The sequence below is a fragment of the Macaca fascicularis genome, chromosome 5 (genome assembly GCF_037993035.2).
Source record: "Macaca fascicularis isolate 582-1 chromosome 5, T2T-MFA8v1.1".
NCBI classification, from domain to species: Eukaryota; Metazoa; Chordata; class Mammalia; order Primates; family Cercopithecidae; genus Macaca; species Macaca fascicularis.
Window position 1 is genome coordinate 112,001,060 of NC_088379.1, and position 16,941 is coordinate 112,018,000.

Genomic DNA, 16,941 nt, shown 5'->3' on the forward strand with positions numbered 1-16,941 from the left:
AATCTATACTTGAGAAAGAATGCTTCCGAGCTACAACAGCTCATCTTTATACTTTCGATTCAAAGGTAAATAAGGTTTTATTTTGGTTTTACTTTTTGGGGGCCAGAAAAGCTAATTGTAAACCTACAGAATATGAGTCCTCTTTGCAGGTTACAATTAACTCAGTAGCTAAAATAATCATGTGTTAGTAAGAGATACATTATCAGCAAATAAATAAAAATGTAATTATGAAAACATAATCAGAATAAAATATTCTTATCTGCTTAAATAGTGACTGTGGATAACCCTGAAATCCTAATACATCTTCAGGGAAATCTAAGAAATGGAGAAATTAATTATATACTTACAAGTTTATATAAGTGAGGAGAAAAATATTTTATCAGTGAAATTGTATTCCACTCTAGTTCATTCTGTCATTTGGGTACTGGTTGTGGTGTTCTTTCTAAGTAAAGTATTTATCACCTTCCAAAGAGTCGTAGTAAAAGTTTTTAGAGGTTTCTCTGTTGTCCTGTTTCAGGGAAAGGCAAACTTTTTCTGCCTAAAGCCTTTGTCACAACTACTCAACTTTGCCCCGTTGCAAAAGTACCCATAGATGATATGTAAATGAATGAATATGGTTGTCTTCCAGTAAAACTTTATTTTTGAAAACAGGCAACAGGCTGGATTTGTCCCATGAGCATAGTTTGCCAACCTCACACCATGTCTTCACGTAGAAATACAACAGAGAAATAGATAAAATAGGATTCAAGATTTTATGACTTGGATAATTTTTTTCTTTGTTATTATTTAAGTGAAGGTAGGAGATAAACGTTCTTTTGTTTTTTCCTTTTAAGCTCTTCAATATTGATACCATGGAGTTTTCATAGTGTTTTTTTGTTTGGTTTTATTTCTGATGTTTATCCATTCATAAATACTTTTTAGGAGAGAAGAAGGAGAAAAAACAGCAATCAGTAGCTGGAAGTGCCGACTCTAAGCCAATAGATGTTTCCCGTCTGGATCTTCGAATTGGTTGCATCATAACTGCCAGAAAACACCCTGATGCAGATTCTTTGTATGTAGAAGAAGTAGATGTTGGAGAAATAGCCCCAAGGACAGTTGTCAGTGGCTTGGTGAATCATGTTCCTCTTGAACAGGTAATCTGTACAACTGAAATTCCTGTTGTGTACATTCAACATTTTCATTCTCTATTTCTTGATATCTTTCTATTATAATTTTGTGTACCATACAACATGTGCCAGTGTTAATTAGCTCAGTCAATTAGTTTGAATGTGGTTAATTCCACAAAAACATAAAACCACCAAAAACCTGTAAAACATCTGTAAATTAAGATATAATGCATAAGGATAGGAAGAAGAAAAGATGTATTATTTTCTGTTTTTAAAATATTTTTACTTTTGTATTTTGCATAAAAAAACTATAGTTATATATATATTATATATGTAAAATCTAACAACAAAATACAAAACATCCCATTTTTAATAAATAGAAGAATACTATTAAAAATTACAAGTTCAATCTCCATGATCCCCTCTCCTCATTTTTCCTCAAGTATGAAAGTATTTTTTGGGTTTTAGAGAAATAAAACTTGTTCTCATACTTTTAGATTGGTGCTTTCTGGGTTTATAGTACATGATTTTAAAAAGCAAGGAATGATAAAATTCCATGATGAAACAGTGATAAAAATAATTATGATAACTGTTATGTTAGAAGTACTTAATAGATAAATTTTTTTCACATGCTATTTTATTTCTTACTGTATACAACTCTCAATAGTATCATCCCCATTTACAGATGACGTTTAGAAAAGTGAATCAACTTATATATCTCTATCTGTAGATATATATATACACAGTCGTTATATGTATATACACTCATTATATATATACACATATTCATTTTATATACACACACACACACACACACACACACACTCTTATTCATCTCACTCTAAGGCCGATTATCTTTAATCCCTATACTGTTCAGCTTTACTGTTTACCATTCAAGGTGGAGTTAGTCATGAAGCTTCTAACTACAGGTACTGTGTAGTTTTTAGAGCCATACATATAACCAAGGTCATAAATTACAAACTGCTGGGCCAAGGAAAGAATGCAATCCCAAAAAGTTTCAGTTTATCTTTCATAGTATTTCATAAAATACTTACACATGGAATTTTACATGAAAATCCTGATGTCTTGTTTCTTAAATCAGAGCTAAGCCCAACCCCCACCCTTCCCATCCCCCTGCTGTTTTCTTAAGGCAGAAATTGGTTAACACTTAGTAATGGATAGCACCTTTAGGTGGAAGTTAGACTCTTTAACACAGTTTCAACCATTCCATAGTTGAGGTGCAAGGTCAGTTGTGATTATTTGGTATTTATCTTTACTTTTCTGCTAGTGTTATACTTATGGAAGGTTAAGGAGAGACTCAGGTATCTTTTTTTACCATGTCTCAAAAAAGCAAGAGTGTTACTTGTTTTTTCTGTCTAGGGTTCCTTACTCATTTCCTTTACTTATTTGGTAGACAGTTGTATCAGAATTGCATCAAAATTGTAGTTTTGATCTCTGGCCTGGGCTTTTGTTTTGGCTCTCTAATTTCACCATTGCTGGAACACAGTACGGGTAATGGATCAATATTGACCTATCATCAAGAGTACAAGGAAGTGATTTCTTCTGCTTCCTACTTAACAAGCTCATTTCTTTTAGGTCTCCAATGATTAATTATCTGAGCCAGTGAAGTTTGGGTTTTAAGTGTTTCATAAAAGAAATTGATAGGAAGTTAGAGTATCTCCACTTTTCCTTTCTTCTGGTGAGTTTAGCACCGGGAACTGTGCTTTTGTGTAACTTCAGAAAACAAACCATGACAGTTTATATAATATTATTCCCTATTTAAAATTTAATTCTTTATATAGTGAAATTAGAGCTGAGTATTTGGAATATGTGAAAAGTATTGATGGTATATTTTATGAAGGATAACCTTGCATGATAACCATTTTAAAAGCAAATTGATACTCCATGATGATACCCTTCAGAGCAGTGTTTTCTAACTGTTGCTCTTTTTTTCTTATAAGCTTTCAAACCTCCTCAACAAAAGTTTACTTTCTTCCTTTTTCTTTACTTTTGAATACCATATTTACTTTCTTGAAGAAATAAGTGGTTTTTAAAAAATCTAATAACAGTGGAAAGAATCAAAGACAATAATAGTTTTAAATGTCCTCTTTCTAGATGTCTTCTATAGTGATTTGAATCATCTACTTATTTCCTCTGTCCCATGGTGCTTCGGAGATATTGCAAAGAATATAGGTTTCAACATTAGGATAGTTCTGCCTTTGTTTATTGCTACTCTGCTGCTTCTTGGTTTTGTGAACTTGAACAAATCGCTGTGTTCATTCAATTATATTTATAGCTGCAAGTATTTATTAAGCACCTAAATAAAGGATACAGAAACAAATGAAAATACAGAGATAGATAAACTTTTTTTTTTTTTTTTCTGAGACGGAGTCTCACTCTGTCAGCTAGGCTGGAATGCAGTGGGGCAATCTCAGCTCACTACAACCACTGCCTGCCTCCTGGATTCAAGCAATTCTCCTGCCTTAACCTGCCAAGTAGCCCACCATGCCCGGCTAATTTTTTGTATTTTTATTGGAGACAGGATTCCACTGTGTTGACCAGCCTGGTCTCGAACTCCTGACCTCAGATGATCCGCCTGCCTTGGCCTCCCAAAATGCTGGGATTACAGGTGTGAGCCACCACACCCAAGCAACAAACATATTTTTAAAAATAGCCCTGCCTTTATGAAGCTCACATTCATATAAGGGAGTCAGAAATATTACCGAGGCATAAGTAAATATTTAGTATGTTAAATAGTGATAAGTGCCAAGAGAAAAATCAAATAGGGAAAGAATCTAATAAGTATCGAAGCCAGGATGATACTGATATTTTATATAAAGTGCCCAGGGAAGACCTCATAAAGAAAGTGACTTTTGAGAAAAAGTCTAAGAAAATGAAAGCAAGTCATGTGTTTATCTGGCTGAAGAGCATTTCAGGCAGCCCTGGGAGAGATGGATGCCTGGGATGTTCAAGGAACAGGAGGCCGATATAAATAGAGCAGGGTTAATAACTGAGAAAGTTATGGGAGACGAAATCAGAGATAAGGGTGCCAAATGTCTTATAGATCATTGTAAAGAGTTTGGCATTCTTTCTGAGTAAGATGAAAGCCATTGTAGGATTTTAGAGCAAAAGAATAACATTGGTCAGCCTGACATTTTAATAGGATCATTCTGGCTGCTCTGTTGATGGGAGGAAGATGGAATTAAGGAGATCAGTGAAGTTTCTCTTATCTAGGAAAAAAGAAATAGACTTGGCATATGCATGTGCTTTTTTTACTTTTTAATATTTATGTTACATAGGACCAGGACTGATTCATAACTCCTTATGAAGTTAGGAGCCCTGGAGAAAAGAACCAACTGATCTTGAGCCAGCTTAAATTGGAAAAACTCCTCATTTGGGCTTCATCTTTTCTGTTCTTATAAGTTGTGGACTATTTTTTCTCTTCCAGCAGCCATCATTCACAACCATAAGCAAAGCTATTTTTATAAACATCTGTATCTAACCCATCAAGATACAACCTAAAATAAAAGTTTAAAAAAAAAGAAGATAGTACTAGTAGACATTCTATAAAGCAGGGGCACTTAGTACTCAAAATTACATACTCTATTTTGTAGGTTGTACTTTTTTCTAGGGAAAAGGTTCATAGCTATCATCAGATCCTTAAAGGATTGCTTCTAACTAATCCTTTTGCTACTCTTAAACATTTTTGCTGTAACTTTTAAGTTCTCATATATGTGACATTGTCAAGTTATTTGAAGCATTTGAAGAGAAATATTGTTTATGAAGACCCCCTAATTCATTTCGAATTTGACTCTTAGGCTCATTTTTTAAAATCATAGTATTTCAGAGTAAATTCGCATATAACATTTATTTATAAAACCATCTTTTATCTAGAATACATCTTTTTTTCTCCTTCAAGCAATAATCCTCTTGTATGATTCATTTTAAACATGTTGGAAGAATTTAAATAACTATTTTTCTTACTTTTGCTAGTTGGAGAAAAAATTAAGACACTTCAAATTTGAAGATTAAAGAAATTTCTATTTGCTTCCATTAAAAAATTGTAGAAATAGCCCTGCATGTTAGTTGCATGTTGCATGATGCTGGAATTGTTAAGTGATCTTTTTTTTTTTTTTTTTTTCTGAGATAGGGTCTCACTCTTGCCCAAGCTAGAATTCAGTGGCATAATCAAGGCTTATTGCAGCCTCCAGACTCAAGCAATCCTTCCACCTCAGCCTCCCAAGTAGCTGGGACTATAGCCGCATGCCACCATGCCCAGGGAAATTTTTTATTTTTTGTAGAGACTAGGTTTTGCCATTTTGCCCAGGCTGGTCTTGAAAAAAAAACCCTGGGCTCGAGCAATCTGCCTGCCTCAGTTTCCCAAGAAGCTGGGATTATAGGCGTGAGCCACCATGCCCAACCAATTTTTTTTTTAATTAAAAAATAAATGTAGCATAGCTCTGGAAATGATCAAATGTATAGGGAAGAAAATGCACATGTGTAAATGTGTCCATTTTAATTCTATTGCTAGGCTAAATGCTTTATATGCATATTACGATTTAATCCTTATGACAACTCTTCAATATTATTTCTCTCATTTTTGAGGAAACAGGAATGTCAACTTTATGCATTCTCATTGCTAGTAAATGGCAGCTGAAATTCACAACCAAATCTATTTCACTCATTTATTTATTCATTCAGTAAATTTTTAACTGAAATTCCTCTGCTCTTTCAACCATAATGTGTTATCAATTTGGAGGAATTTTTTTTTTTCATGTTTATGCAAAGCTTTATAACAACAATAAGAGACTTTGGGCACACAAAGACAAAGGTACATCCACAAAAGTAGAACATTTGATACTTAGCATATTAGGTGTAGCTTAATGTAGTCTGGATATGATTAGGCTTAATCTGTGTACATGTTTACTTACCAGTTTATATTTCACACAGATGCAAAATCGGATGGTGATTTTACTTTGTAACCTGAAACCTGCAAAGATGAGGGGAGTATTATCTCAAGCAATGCTCATGTGTGCTAGTTCACCAGAGAAGGTTGAAATCTTGGCTCCTCCAAATGGGTCTGTTCCTGGAGACAGAATTACTTTTGATGCTTTCCCAGGTAGGTATTTACTAGTAATTACTTAATAGTTTTGGAATCAGTTATCAAAGTGATGTTTGTAATGTTTAAAGGTTAAAATCAGTCCTGTGTAAGAATCATAAGGCTTAAATTAAATGACCATTATTAACTATTATTGAGCTTTTCAAATTTGCCTCAAGATGACACATTGAGTAAACCTTGTAACCATTCTCCCCCCCCATGAATGTACATGTTGTATAAAACACCTGATATGGTTTGACTATGTCCCTACCAAAATCTCATCTTAAATTGTAACTCCCATAATCCCCACATGTCATGGGAGGGACCCTATGGGAGGTAACTGAATCCTGGGGGCAGGTTTTGCCTGTGCTGTTCTCATGGTGGTAAATAAGTCTCATGAGATCTCATGGTTTTATAAAAGGGCAGTTCCCCCACACATGCTGTCTTGCTTGCTACTATATAAGACATGCCTTTGCTCCTCCTTTGTCTTGTGCCATGATTGTGAGGCCTCTGCAGCCATGTGGAACTGTGGGTCAATTAAACCTCTTTCTTTTGTATATTACCCAGCCTTGGGTGTATCTTTATTAGCAGTGTGAGGATAGACTAATATAGTAAATTGATACTGGGTAGTGGAGCGCTACTGTAAAGATACCTGAAAGTGTAGAAGCGACTTTGGAACTCTGTAACAGGCAGAGGTTGGAACAGTTTGGAGGGTTCAGAAAAAGATAGGAAAGACTTCCTGGATACTTGCAGGGCTCAGGAAATAGGAAAATGTGGGAAAGTTTGAAACTTTCTAGAGACTTGTTGAATGGCTTTGACCAAAATGCTGATAGTGATATGGACAATAAAGTCAAAGCTGAGGTGGTCTCAGATAGAGATGAGGAACTTGTTGGGAACTGAAGCAAAAGTGACTTTTGCTAAGCTTTAGCAAAGAGACTGGTGGCATTTTGCCCTTTCCCTAGAGATCTGTGGAACTTTGAACTTGAGACAGATGATTTGGGGTATCTGGCAGAAGAAATTTCTAAGCAGCAGAGCATTTAGGAGATGACTTGGGTGCTCTTAAGCATTCAGTTTTATTCATTCACAAATACATGGTTTGGAATTGGAACATGTTTAAAAGGGAAGCAGAGCATAAAAGTCTGAAAAATGTTCAGACTATCGATGCAGTAGAAAAGAAAAACCCGTTTCTGCCAGCTGCAGAAATTTGCATAAGCAATGAGAAACCAAATGTTAATTGCCAAGACAATGGGGAAAACGTCTCCAGGGCATTTCAAAGACCTTCACAGCAGCCCCTCCCATCACAGGACCTAAGGAAGAAAAAATGGTTTCCTGGGCTGGGCCCAGGGCCCCCATGCTGTGTGCAGCTTAGGGACTTGGTGCCCTGCTTCCCAGCTGCTCCAGCCATGGCTAAAAAGGGCCAAGGTACAGCTAAGGCCCTTGCTTTAGAGAGTGCAAGCCCTAAGCCTTGGCAGCTTCCACATGGTGTTGAGCCTGTGGAGGCACAGAAATCAAGAATTGAGGTTTGGGAACCTCCGCCTAGATTTCAGAAGATGTATGGAAACCCCTGTATGTCCTGGCAGCAATTTGCTGCAGGAGCAGGGCTGTCGTGAACATCTACTAGGACAGTGCAGAAAGGAACTGTGGGATGGGACCCCACACACACAGAATCCCCACTGGGGCACTGCCTAGTGGAGCTGTGAGAAGAGGGCCACTGTCCTCCAGACCCTAGAATCGTAGATCCACCCACAGCTTCCACAGTGTGCCTGGAAAAGCTATAGACACTCAACTCCAGCCTGTGAAAGCAGCTGGGATGGTGGCTGTGCCCTACAAAGCCACGGGTAGAGCTGCCCAAGGCCGTGGCAGCCCACCTCTTTCATCAGCATGACCTGCATGTGAGACATGGAGTCAAAGGAGATTATTTTGGAACTTTGAGGTTTAATGACCACCCCATTGGATTTTGGACTTGGATGGGGCCTGTAGGCCCTTTGTTTTGGTCAATTTCTCCCATTTGGAATGGTGTATTTACCCAATGCCTGTACCCCCAATGTATCTGGGAAATAACTAACTTGCTTTTGATTTTATGGCTCATAGGCAGAAGGGACTTGCCTTGTCTCAGATGATATGTTGGACTGTGGACTTTTGAATTAATACTGAAATGAGTTAAGACTTTGGGGGACTATTGGGAAGGCATGATTGGTTTTGAAATGTGAGGACATGAGATTTGGGAGGGGCCGGGGTGGAATGATATGGTTTGGCTGTGTCCCCACCCAAATCTCATCTTGAATTATAGCTCCCACAATTTTCACCTGTCGTGGGAGGGACCTGGTAGGAGGTAATTGAATACTGGGGGAGGGTTTTTCCTGTGCTGTTCTCATGATAGTGAATAAGTCTCATGAGAGCTGATGGTTTTATAAAAGGGCAGTTCCCATACACAACACGCTCTTGCCTGCTGCCATGTAACACATGCTCCTCTTTAACCTTCTGCCATGATGGTGAGACCTCCATAGCCATGTGGAACTGTGAGTCAATTAAACCTCTTTCCTTTAGAAATTACCCAACCTCAGGTATATCTTTATTAGCAGTGTGAGAACAGACTAACACAACACCGCAGAGAGATTTTATCCTAACTAAAGCAATAATATTAACACCAACATAGCAGAAAAGTATGACATGGAGAGAGAACAGATTAATGTGCTGCAAAATCACTTACGCTGTAGATTGTCTCATGCTGCAACACAGAAAGACAGAGATGAAAAGTTTAGATTTATAATTATAAATTCCATCTAATAATATACTTGCACATGTTTTTACTCAACTTCAGGATATAGAGAAAATATCTAAGTTAAAATGTAATGATTTTAATAATCTAAAAGGAAGTTTCATTTTGTATTGCCTGTTTTCTCTAATAAAAATACTCCTGAGACAGAAAAATACTCTTGAGACAGATGAAGCTTCATAATGTGTGAGAAAGTTTCTTAAAATAGGTCTTTGAAGCAGAAGAGAAAGGATTCTTGGCAGATATAGAATAAGTATTTATCTCATATAAGAGGAAGGACCTGATAAAAGAAAAGCAGTTGGAAATTAAAAGACTGCATTTAAAGGATATTTATTTGACTAGAATAATTGGGAAAGGCAGATATAAATGAAGATAAATAGAATTAGGTTCAAAAGTAAGAACAATTTGGAGACATATTTGTAGAAATGACTCAGGATTTGTGTGTATGTCTGTGAGCGAATTATTTGTTAATGGTGCAATAAAATTAAACTAAGGTTTTTGGGGTTTTTTTTTTTCAACTTGTATTTTAGGCTCAAGGGATACAGATTTCTTATATTGGCAAATTGTATGTCCTTTAGGTTTAGTGTAGGAGTGATCCTATCACCCAGGTAGTGAGCATAGTACCTAATAGGTGGTTTTTCAACCCTCACCCCACTCCTGACCTCCCTCCTAGTAGTACTCAGTGCGTTTTGTTTCCATCTTCATGTCTGTGTATACTCAATGTTTAGGTTTAGCTCTCACTTGTAAGTGAAGACATTGTATTTGATTTCCTGTTCCTGTGTTGAGTCACTTAGGATAGTGGCTTCCAGCTGCATCCATGTTGCTGCAAAGGATATAATTTTCTTTTTTTAAGGCTGCATGGTATTCCATAGTATATGCGTACCACATTTTTTTTTAATCCAATCCACTGTTGATGGACACCTGAGTTGATTCCATGTCTTTGCTATTGTGAAGAGTGCTGCAGTGAACATACAAGTGTATTTGTCTTTTTGGTAGAATAATCTATTTTTCTTTGAGTATATACCCAGTAATGGGATTGCTAGGTCAAATGGTAGTTCTGTTTTAAGTTCTCTGAGAAACTGCAAACTGCTTTTCACAGTGGCTGAACTAATTTTCATTCCTTTTTCTCTACCACCTCGCCAACATCTGTGTGTTTTTTTTGTTTTCGTTTTTTGTTTTTTGTCTTCTTAGTAATAGCCATTGTGACTGGTATGAGATGGTATCTCATTGTGGTTTTGATTTGCACTTCTGTGATGTTGAGCATTTTGATATTTGTTTGTGACATATATGTCTTCTGTTGAGAAGTGTCTGTTCATGTTCTTTGTCCACGTTTTAACAGAGTTATTTGGTTTTTGCTTGTTGAATTAAGTTCCTTATAGATTCTAGATATTAGAGTTTTGTTGGATGAATAATTTGTGAATATTTTTTCGCATTCCTCAGGCTGTCTGTTTACTCTGCTGATAGTTTATTTTGCCGTGCAGAAGCTCTTTAGTTTAATCAGCTCCCACTTGTCAACTTTTGTTTTTGTTGCAACTGCTTTTGGAGACTTGGTCATAAATTCTTTATTGAGAAGGGTATTTCCTAGAATTTTTGCCAAGGGTGATATTGAGAAGGGTATTTCCTAGATTTTCTTCTAGGATTTTTACAGTTTTAGGTCTTATATATAATTCTTAAATCCATCTTGAGTTATCTTTTGTACATGGTGAAATATAAGGGTCCTATTTCATTCTTCTGCATATGACTAGCCAGTTATTCCAGCACCATTTATTGAATAGAGAGTTTTTTTCCCATTGCTTGTTATTGTTGACTTGTTGAAAATCAAATGGTTGTAGGTGTGCAGCTTTATTTCTGGGTCCTCTATCTTGTTCCATTTGTCTATGTGTCTATTTTTGTACCAGTACACTTCTGTTTTGGTCGCTGTAGCCTTGTAGTATAGTTTGAACTTGGGTAATGTGATACCTCCAGTTATGTTCTTTTTGCTTAGAATTATTTTGTCTATTTGGACTCTTTTCTCATTCCATGCAAATTTTAGAAAATTTTTTTCTAATTCTGTTATAAGTGACGTTGTATGTAGTTTGATAGTAATAGTATTAACTCTGTAGATTAGTTTGGGCAGTAAGGCAATTTTAACAATATTGATTTTTCCAATCCATGAGTGTATGATGTTTTTCCTTGTGTTTGTATCATCTGTGATTTATTTCAGCAGTATTTTATAGTTCTCCTTATAGAGATCTTTCACCTCTTTCGTTCGGTGCATTCCTAGATATTTCATTTTTTGTGTGCCTATTGTAATTGGGATTGTGTTCTTGATTTGACCCTCAGCTTGAACTTTGGTGTATAAAAATGCTACTGATTTTTGTGCATTGATTTTGTATCCAGAAACTTTATACTAAAGTCGTTTATCAGCTCTGGGAGCCTTTTGATGAGTCTTTAGTGTTTTTTAGGTACAGAATCATAACTTATTGAAGAGAGATAATTTGACTTATTCTTTTCCTATTTGGATGCCTTTTCTTTCTCTTGCCTGGTTGCTCTATCTAGGACTTCCAGTCCTATGTTGAGGAGGAGTGATGAAAGTGGGCATCCCTGTTTTATTCCAGTTTTCAAGGGAAATGGTTCCAGCTTTTGCCTATTAGGTATTATGTTGGCTGTGGGTTTGCCATAGATAGCTCTTATTATTTTGAGGTATGTTACTTTGATGCCTAGTCTATTGAGGGTTTTATCATGAAGGGATGCAGATTTACTTAAAGCTTTTTCTGTATTTGTTGAGATGATTATATAATTTTTGGTCTTCTATTTACGTGGTGAATCACATTTATTGATTTGCATATGTCGAACCAGCCTTTCATCCCAGAAATAAAGCCTACTTGATTGTGGTATATTGCTTTTTGATGTGCTGCTGTATTTTATTTGCCAGTGTTTTGTTGAGGACTTTTGTGTTTGTGTTCATCAGAGATACTGGCCTAAAGTTTTCTTTTTTCCTTATGGTCTCTGACAGTTTTTGGTGTCAGGCTGATGTTGGCTTCACAGGATACATAAGGGAGGAGCTTCTCTTTCTCAGTTTTTTGGAATAGTCTCAGTAGGATTGGTACCAGTTCTTTGTACATCTGGTAGAATTCAGCTGCGAATCCATCTGATCCAGGGCCTTTTTTTTTTTTTTTTTTTTTTTTTTTTTTGAGACGGGGTCTGGCTCTGTAACCCAGGTTGGAGTGCAGTGGCGTTATCTTGGCCCACTGCGATCTCTGCCTTTTAGGCTCAAGCGAACCTCCCACCTCAGCCTCCCAAGTAGCTGGGACTATGCCACCACACCAGGGCTTTTTTTAATTGGTAGATTTTTATTACTGATTCAGTTTGAGAACTCGTTATTGGTCTGTTCAGGTTTTTACTATCTTCCTAGTACAATCTTGGGAGGTTGTGTGCTTCTAAGAATTTATCAATTTTCTAATTTGTGTGCAAAGAGATGTTTGTAATAGTCTCTGAGGTTCTTTTGTATTTCTGTGGGATTGGTTTTAATGTCACCTTTGTCATTTCTGATTGCGAATAGCTGAGTTTTATTGAATAACAAGGCTGATGTGATTATATAGGCATGTTTTAAAATTCTCCATTAACTGTGTTTAATGAAATACTACAACATGAAGAGTTTTAACATGGAATAGTAACACAGAAAATATGGATGAAAGCATGGATTAATTTGTTTGGAACTCATTTCCACCCTCCTAATCAGAAGTAGACTAGTCTTAAAAAAACACACACACAGGGAAATTATTTATTTATTTATTTATTTTACAAGTACCCCTGACTTTGAATGAATCTGTATATCTTGAACCTTGGTAGATGAGGAATCATAGTGGTCTATGCTCTAATAACATTTTTTTGGAAATTACATTTTGGGAAAATCACAGTCTCCATGATTTCTCAGAGATGCCTAATGGCTTTAAATTCATGGAGCATATGCTCACCACTCTACTCCCACCAAGCAAAACTAACTTGAAAACAGTATTACAGCTGGGAGACAAAGACAATGACAGGTCTTTGTGAGAATGCGCTATTTATGATCAAATAATAAATAGGAATTTACAGTCAGACTTTTAACTTCTAAGATCATGCTTATTTCTATTGATATCGAGTCTTATTAATAGTAGAAATTAATAGCTAATTAGGAAGCATAGGTTTAAATTTTGATATTGAGTCTTCCAAGATCATGCTTATTTCTATTGATATCGAGTCTTATTAATAGTAGAAATTAATAGCTAATTAGGAAGTATAGGTTTAAATTTTAAGTCCATTTGTTAAAAATCCAAATTGTCTATGCTTGATTCCTCCTCTTGAAAACCCATTTTAATCAGGTTTCTTTCCCCACTGTTTCACCAGAACTGCTCTGGGTAAAATCACCAATCACTCCCTGTAGCTATATGTCTAGTTCTCAGTCTTGTTATTAATTAACTTGGCTTCTGGCACCATACTCTTCTGGTGGTCCTCCTGCTTCACTGGCTGCCGCTATCATTTCCATTGCTGATTCTTCCTTACCTCCCTGGATTCTTACTGTTATAGGACCTCAGACTTTGGTTTTGGACCTCTTTTTTTTCCATGCTTATTCCTTGGGCAATTTTACCCAGTCATTTAGATAAGCTAGATAGCTGCCAGATGAACTCTTTGATGTACATGCTCCAAGGGGGAAGGACACATAATCCTACTCTTTCCCCTAGAATTCCATTTGTCCATGGTATTTTTCATCTTATTTGATAGCATTTCCATCCTCCTAGTTGCTTAACTGCTTTTCTTATACCCTATATCTTCTGCTCAGAAAATCCTAGTGGCTCTACCTTCTGAACATACCTAGAATTATTATTAACTCCACCACTAGCACCCTAGTCCCAAAACCAACATCTCTTATCTACATATTTACATAAGTCTTCTAACTGATCATCCTGCTTTTGCCCTCTCTGTTCTTCCATTTATGTTCAATTAGAGCAGCCAGAGTGATCTAACAGATTATATTACTCTGCTCGAAACTATTCAGAAGCTTTTCATCTCACCTAGAGTACAAGCCCAAGTTCTTACAGTGATTTCCCATTATTTTGTTAATCTCACGAACTCCAACTTTTCCTTGCTCACCCCACTTGAGCCACCAGCTCTTTCCCAAGGTAGCTGCATGGCTTGCTTACTCATCCTCTTCAAATCTTTCCGAACCTCAGCTTTTTCATCTATAAGAAGGGGATTTTAATTGGTATTTGTCTTAACTGGGTTTATAAGCTTTGACTTTTAAAACACTTAGCCAACTGCCTGGTATTTTAAATTCTTTGCTGTAACTTTTGTGTCTCAATACCCTCATCTGTAAGATGAAAGTAATGAATATTACTTCTTACATATGTACTGAGAGGATTAAACAAGTTAATATACGTACAGCACTCAGTACAGTGACCAGCACTTAGTAAGCACTATATACATGTTGTATATTATTATGGATATTATCTAATTTACATGGCACTGTCTTTCTAGATCTGAGAAGGTTAATTTTGTGCTACATCACAGCTTTTTATACTTAGGGCTTATGTTGCTTGCAGCAAGAATTTACCCACACAATCTGTATTCTTTATAAGAAGCATGTATGTCAGTCTGCTTCTTAACTAACTCATTATCAGTTTGGCAACGTCCTTTTGGGCCAAGGTTGCAAAGGTTGCAAATCTGAGTCAGTGCTCAGACCTCCCTGAACAGTATCTCTGCCTCTAGCCTTCTAGAATCCTGGAGTGCCCACTTTGCGACACAATATATGTACAAGATTATGATTATAGATTAAGGAATGATTTACAAACAAAAAATAAAAATCTTATGGATCTAAGGAGCAATATAATTGAATTTTATTTATTGGTTTTTTTTTCCATTCTACTTACTAGTTTCTCTATTGTCGAATCAAATGTCCTTAAAGGAGTAAGAGAAATCCTTATTTTTTTATACCAGTCACTTTCAGTCTTAGTTTCATTACATGTTCTACTGTAGGTGTATCATTCAATTAACTACTATGTTATCTCCGAAAGCCTGCATGTTAGAAGGCAGTGTTTTATGTTCTTGCCAGTTTCATAGTTTCTGAAGAGCTAATAAACAACAAAACTACAATGACCAACTAATTTACACAGTTTTGTTATTCTTATATATATATGACTGGAAAATAAATACTATTTTATATAATAAGATGTCATCAGAATATAAAATATAAATATAAAATGTGAGTATATTTTATATTCCTAATATAAGATATGAATATATTTTATATTCCTAATATAAATTCTGCAGCTTAAGAGATATGTTACTTCATTGTTTCTTGAACTGACTGATTCTTCATTCTAAATATTGAGCATTCTCAGCTTTGAACTTACATTAAACTTTACTCTCTAATTTTCTATCATTAAGTAGAGGAGTTGTTTGGTATATTACTTGTCTTTAAGCCTAAACCAGATGTGCTCTACTACTAATTTTTCTTTTATTATAAAATTTATACTGTGAGTTACTATAAATAGAGGGGTTGTGGGTATTAACCACATGTAAGAGGGTTGTTTACTTTCTAAAGTATGGTTTGTCAGTGGGCAGAATGCTGTACTAGCAGAACATGGGCTTTGTTGATTATGTGACATTGAGCAACTTGTGTTTTCTGAGCCTCAGTTTCTTTTTACTTAAAATTAGTCAGAGTTATGTGAATTTTAGGCAACAACATATATTCCTAGTGCTTAGAAAATACTAGTCCCTGTCTCCTCACTACTCCTTTCTGTTTCTTTACATCTCACCGAACAGAATGGGTAGCAAATGAAATCCAAAGTAGTTATCATCATTAGCTAGAGAAACCCAAAATTTAAGCCAATCTCCAGTATTGATAAGAAATCTTTAAGCACTAGAGCAGTGATCTAGCTGCTCATTTTGTATTTTGAAACATAGTAAAGCATAAGCTGCTTCTACCAGTTGTAAAAATATAACATATCAAAAGACTTTTTTTTCTTCACAGTTTTTCTTTATATTTAATGATAAAATGAGTATGTTAATCCATTCATGTACTGCTGTAAAGAAATATCTGAGGCTAGGTAATTTGTAAGGAAAAGAGGTTTAATTGACTCAGGGTTCAGCAGGCTGTACGGGAAGTATGGCAGCATCTGCTTCTGGGGAGGCCTCAGAAATTTTACTCATGGCAGTCAAATCAAGTCAGAGCAAGAGCGAGCATCTTACATGGCAGGAGCAGGACCGAGAGAGAGCAGGGAAGTGCCACACACTTTTAAACAACCAGATCTCAGGATAACTCACTATCATGAAACTAGCACCAAGGAGGAAATCTGCCCCTGTAATCCATTCACCTCCACCAGGCTCCACCTCCGACATTGGTGATTATAATTGAACATAATATTTGGGTGGGGATACGGACTCAAACCATATCAGTGAGTATCTTCCATTTTATTATTTTGATAATTTGGATACAATTCATTAAGCTTTATTACTTATAAAAATATTTATGAGTAAAATATAATATCTTTTACATAAACAACAATAACTATTTTATTTTACCAATCAAGAATATAAACTGCTGACATAATAAAGTAAATGTTAAAAGTTTGATTAGGTCCAAAAATCAGAAAATGCTGCCAAAACAATTCACTGGAAATGTCTGTGAACAGTCTCTTTAATATTTTTGTATTTTAGCTGTATAATTTTCTTGTGCTTTTTCTCTCCTACACAGGAGAGCCCGACAAGGAGCTGAATCCTAAGAAGAAGATTTGGGAGCAGATCCAGCCGGATCTTCACACTAATGATGAGTGTGTGGCTACATACAAAGGAGTTCCCTTTGAGGTGAAAGGGAAGGGATTATGTAGGGCTCAAACCATGAGCAACAGTGGAATCAAATAAAATGCTTCCACTACCAAAAGACATTTAAAAAAAACCTTAAAAATAATAAAGAGAAATACATTTGTCACTTGTACCTAAAA

The 16,941-nt window shown here is 35.9% G+C and overlaps 1 non-coding gene across 3 annotated transcripts in view; it reads left to right on the plus strand.

Moving 5' to 3' along the window:
- LOC101865655 (aminoacyl tRNA synthase complex-interacting multifunctional protein 1) overlaps nucleotides 1-16,941 on the plus strand; it is a 29,486-nt gene extending 12,545 nt beyond the window's left edge. For all 3 annotated transcript variants that reach the window (XR_006698260.2, XR_010586942.1, XR_006698259.2), the window contains exons 5-7: nucleotides 922-1,133; nucleotides 6,057-6,225; nucleotides 16,695-16,941. This is a non-coding gene — a transcript (aminoacyl tRNA synthase complex-interacting multifunctional protein 1). The remainder of the gene's footprint in view (nucleotides 1-921; nucleotides 1,134-6,056; nucleotides 6,226-16,694) is intronic.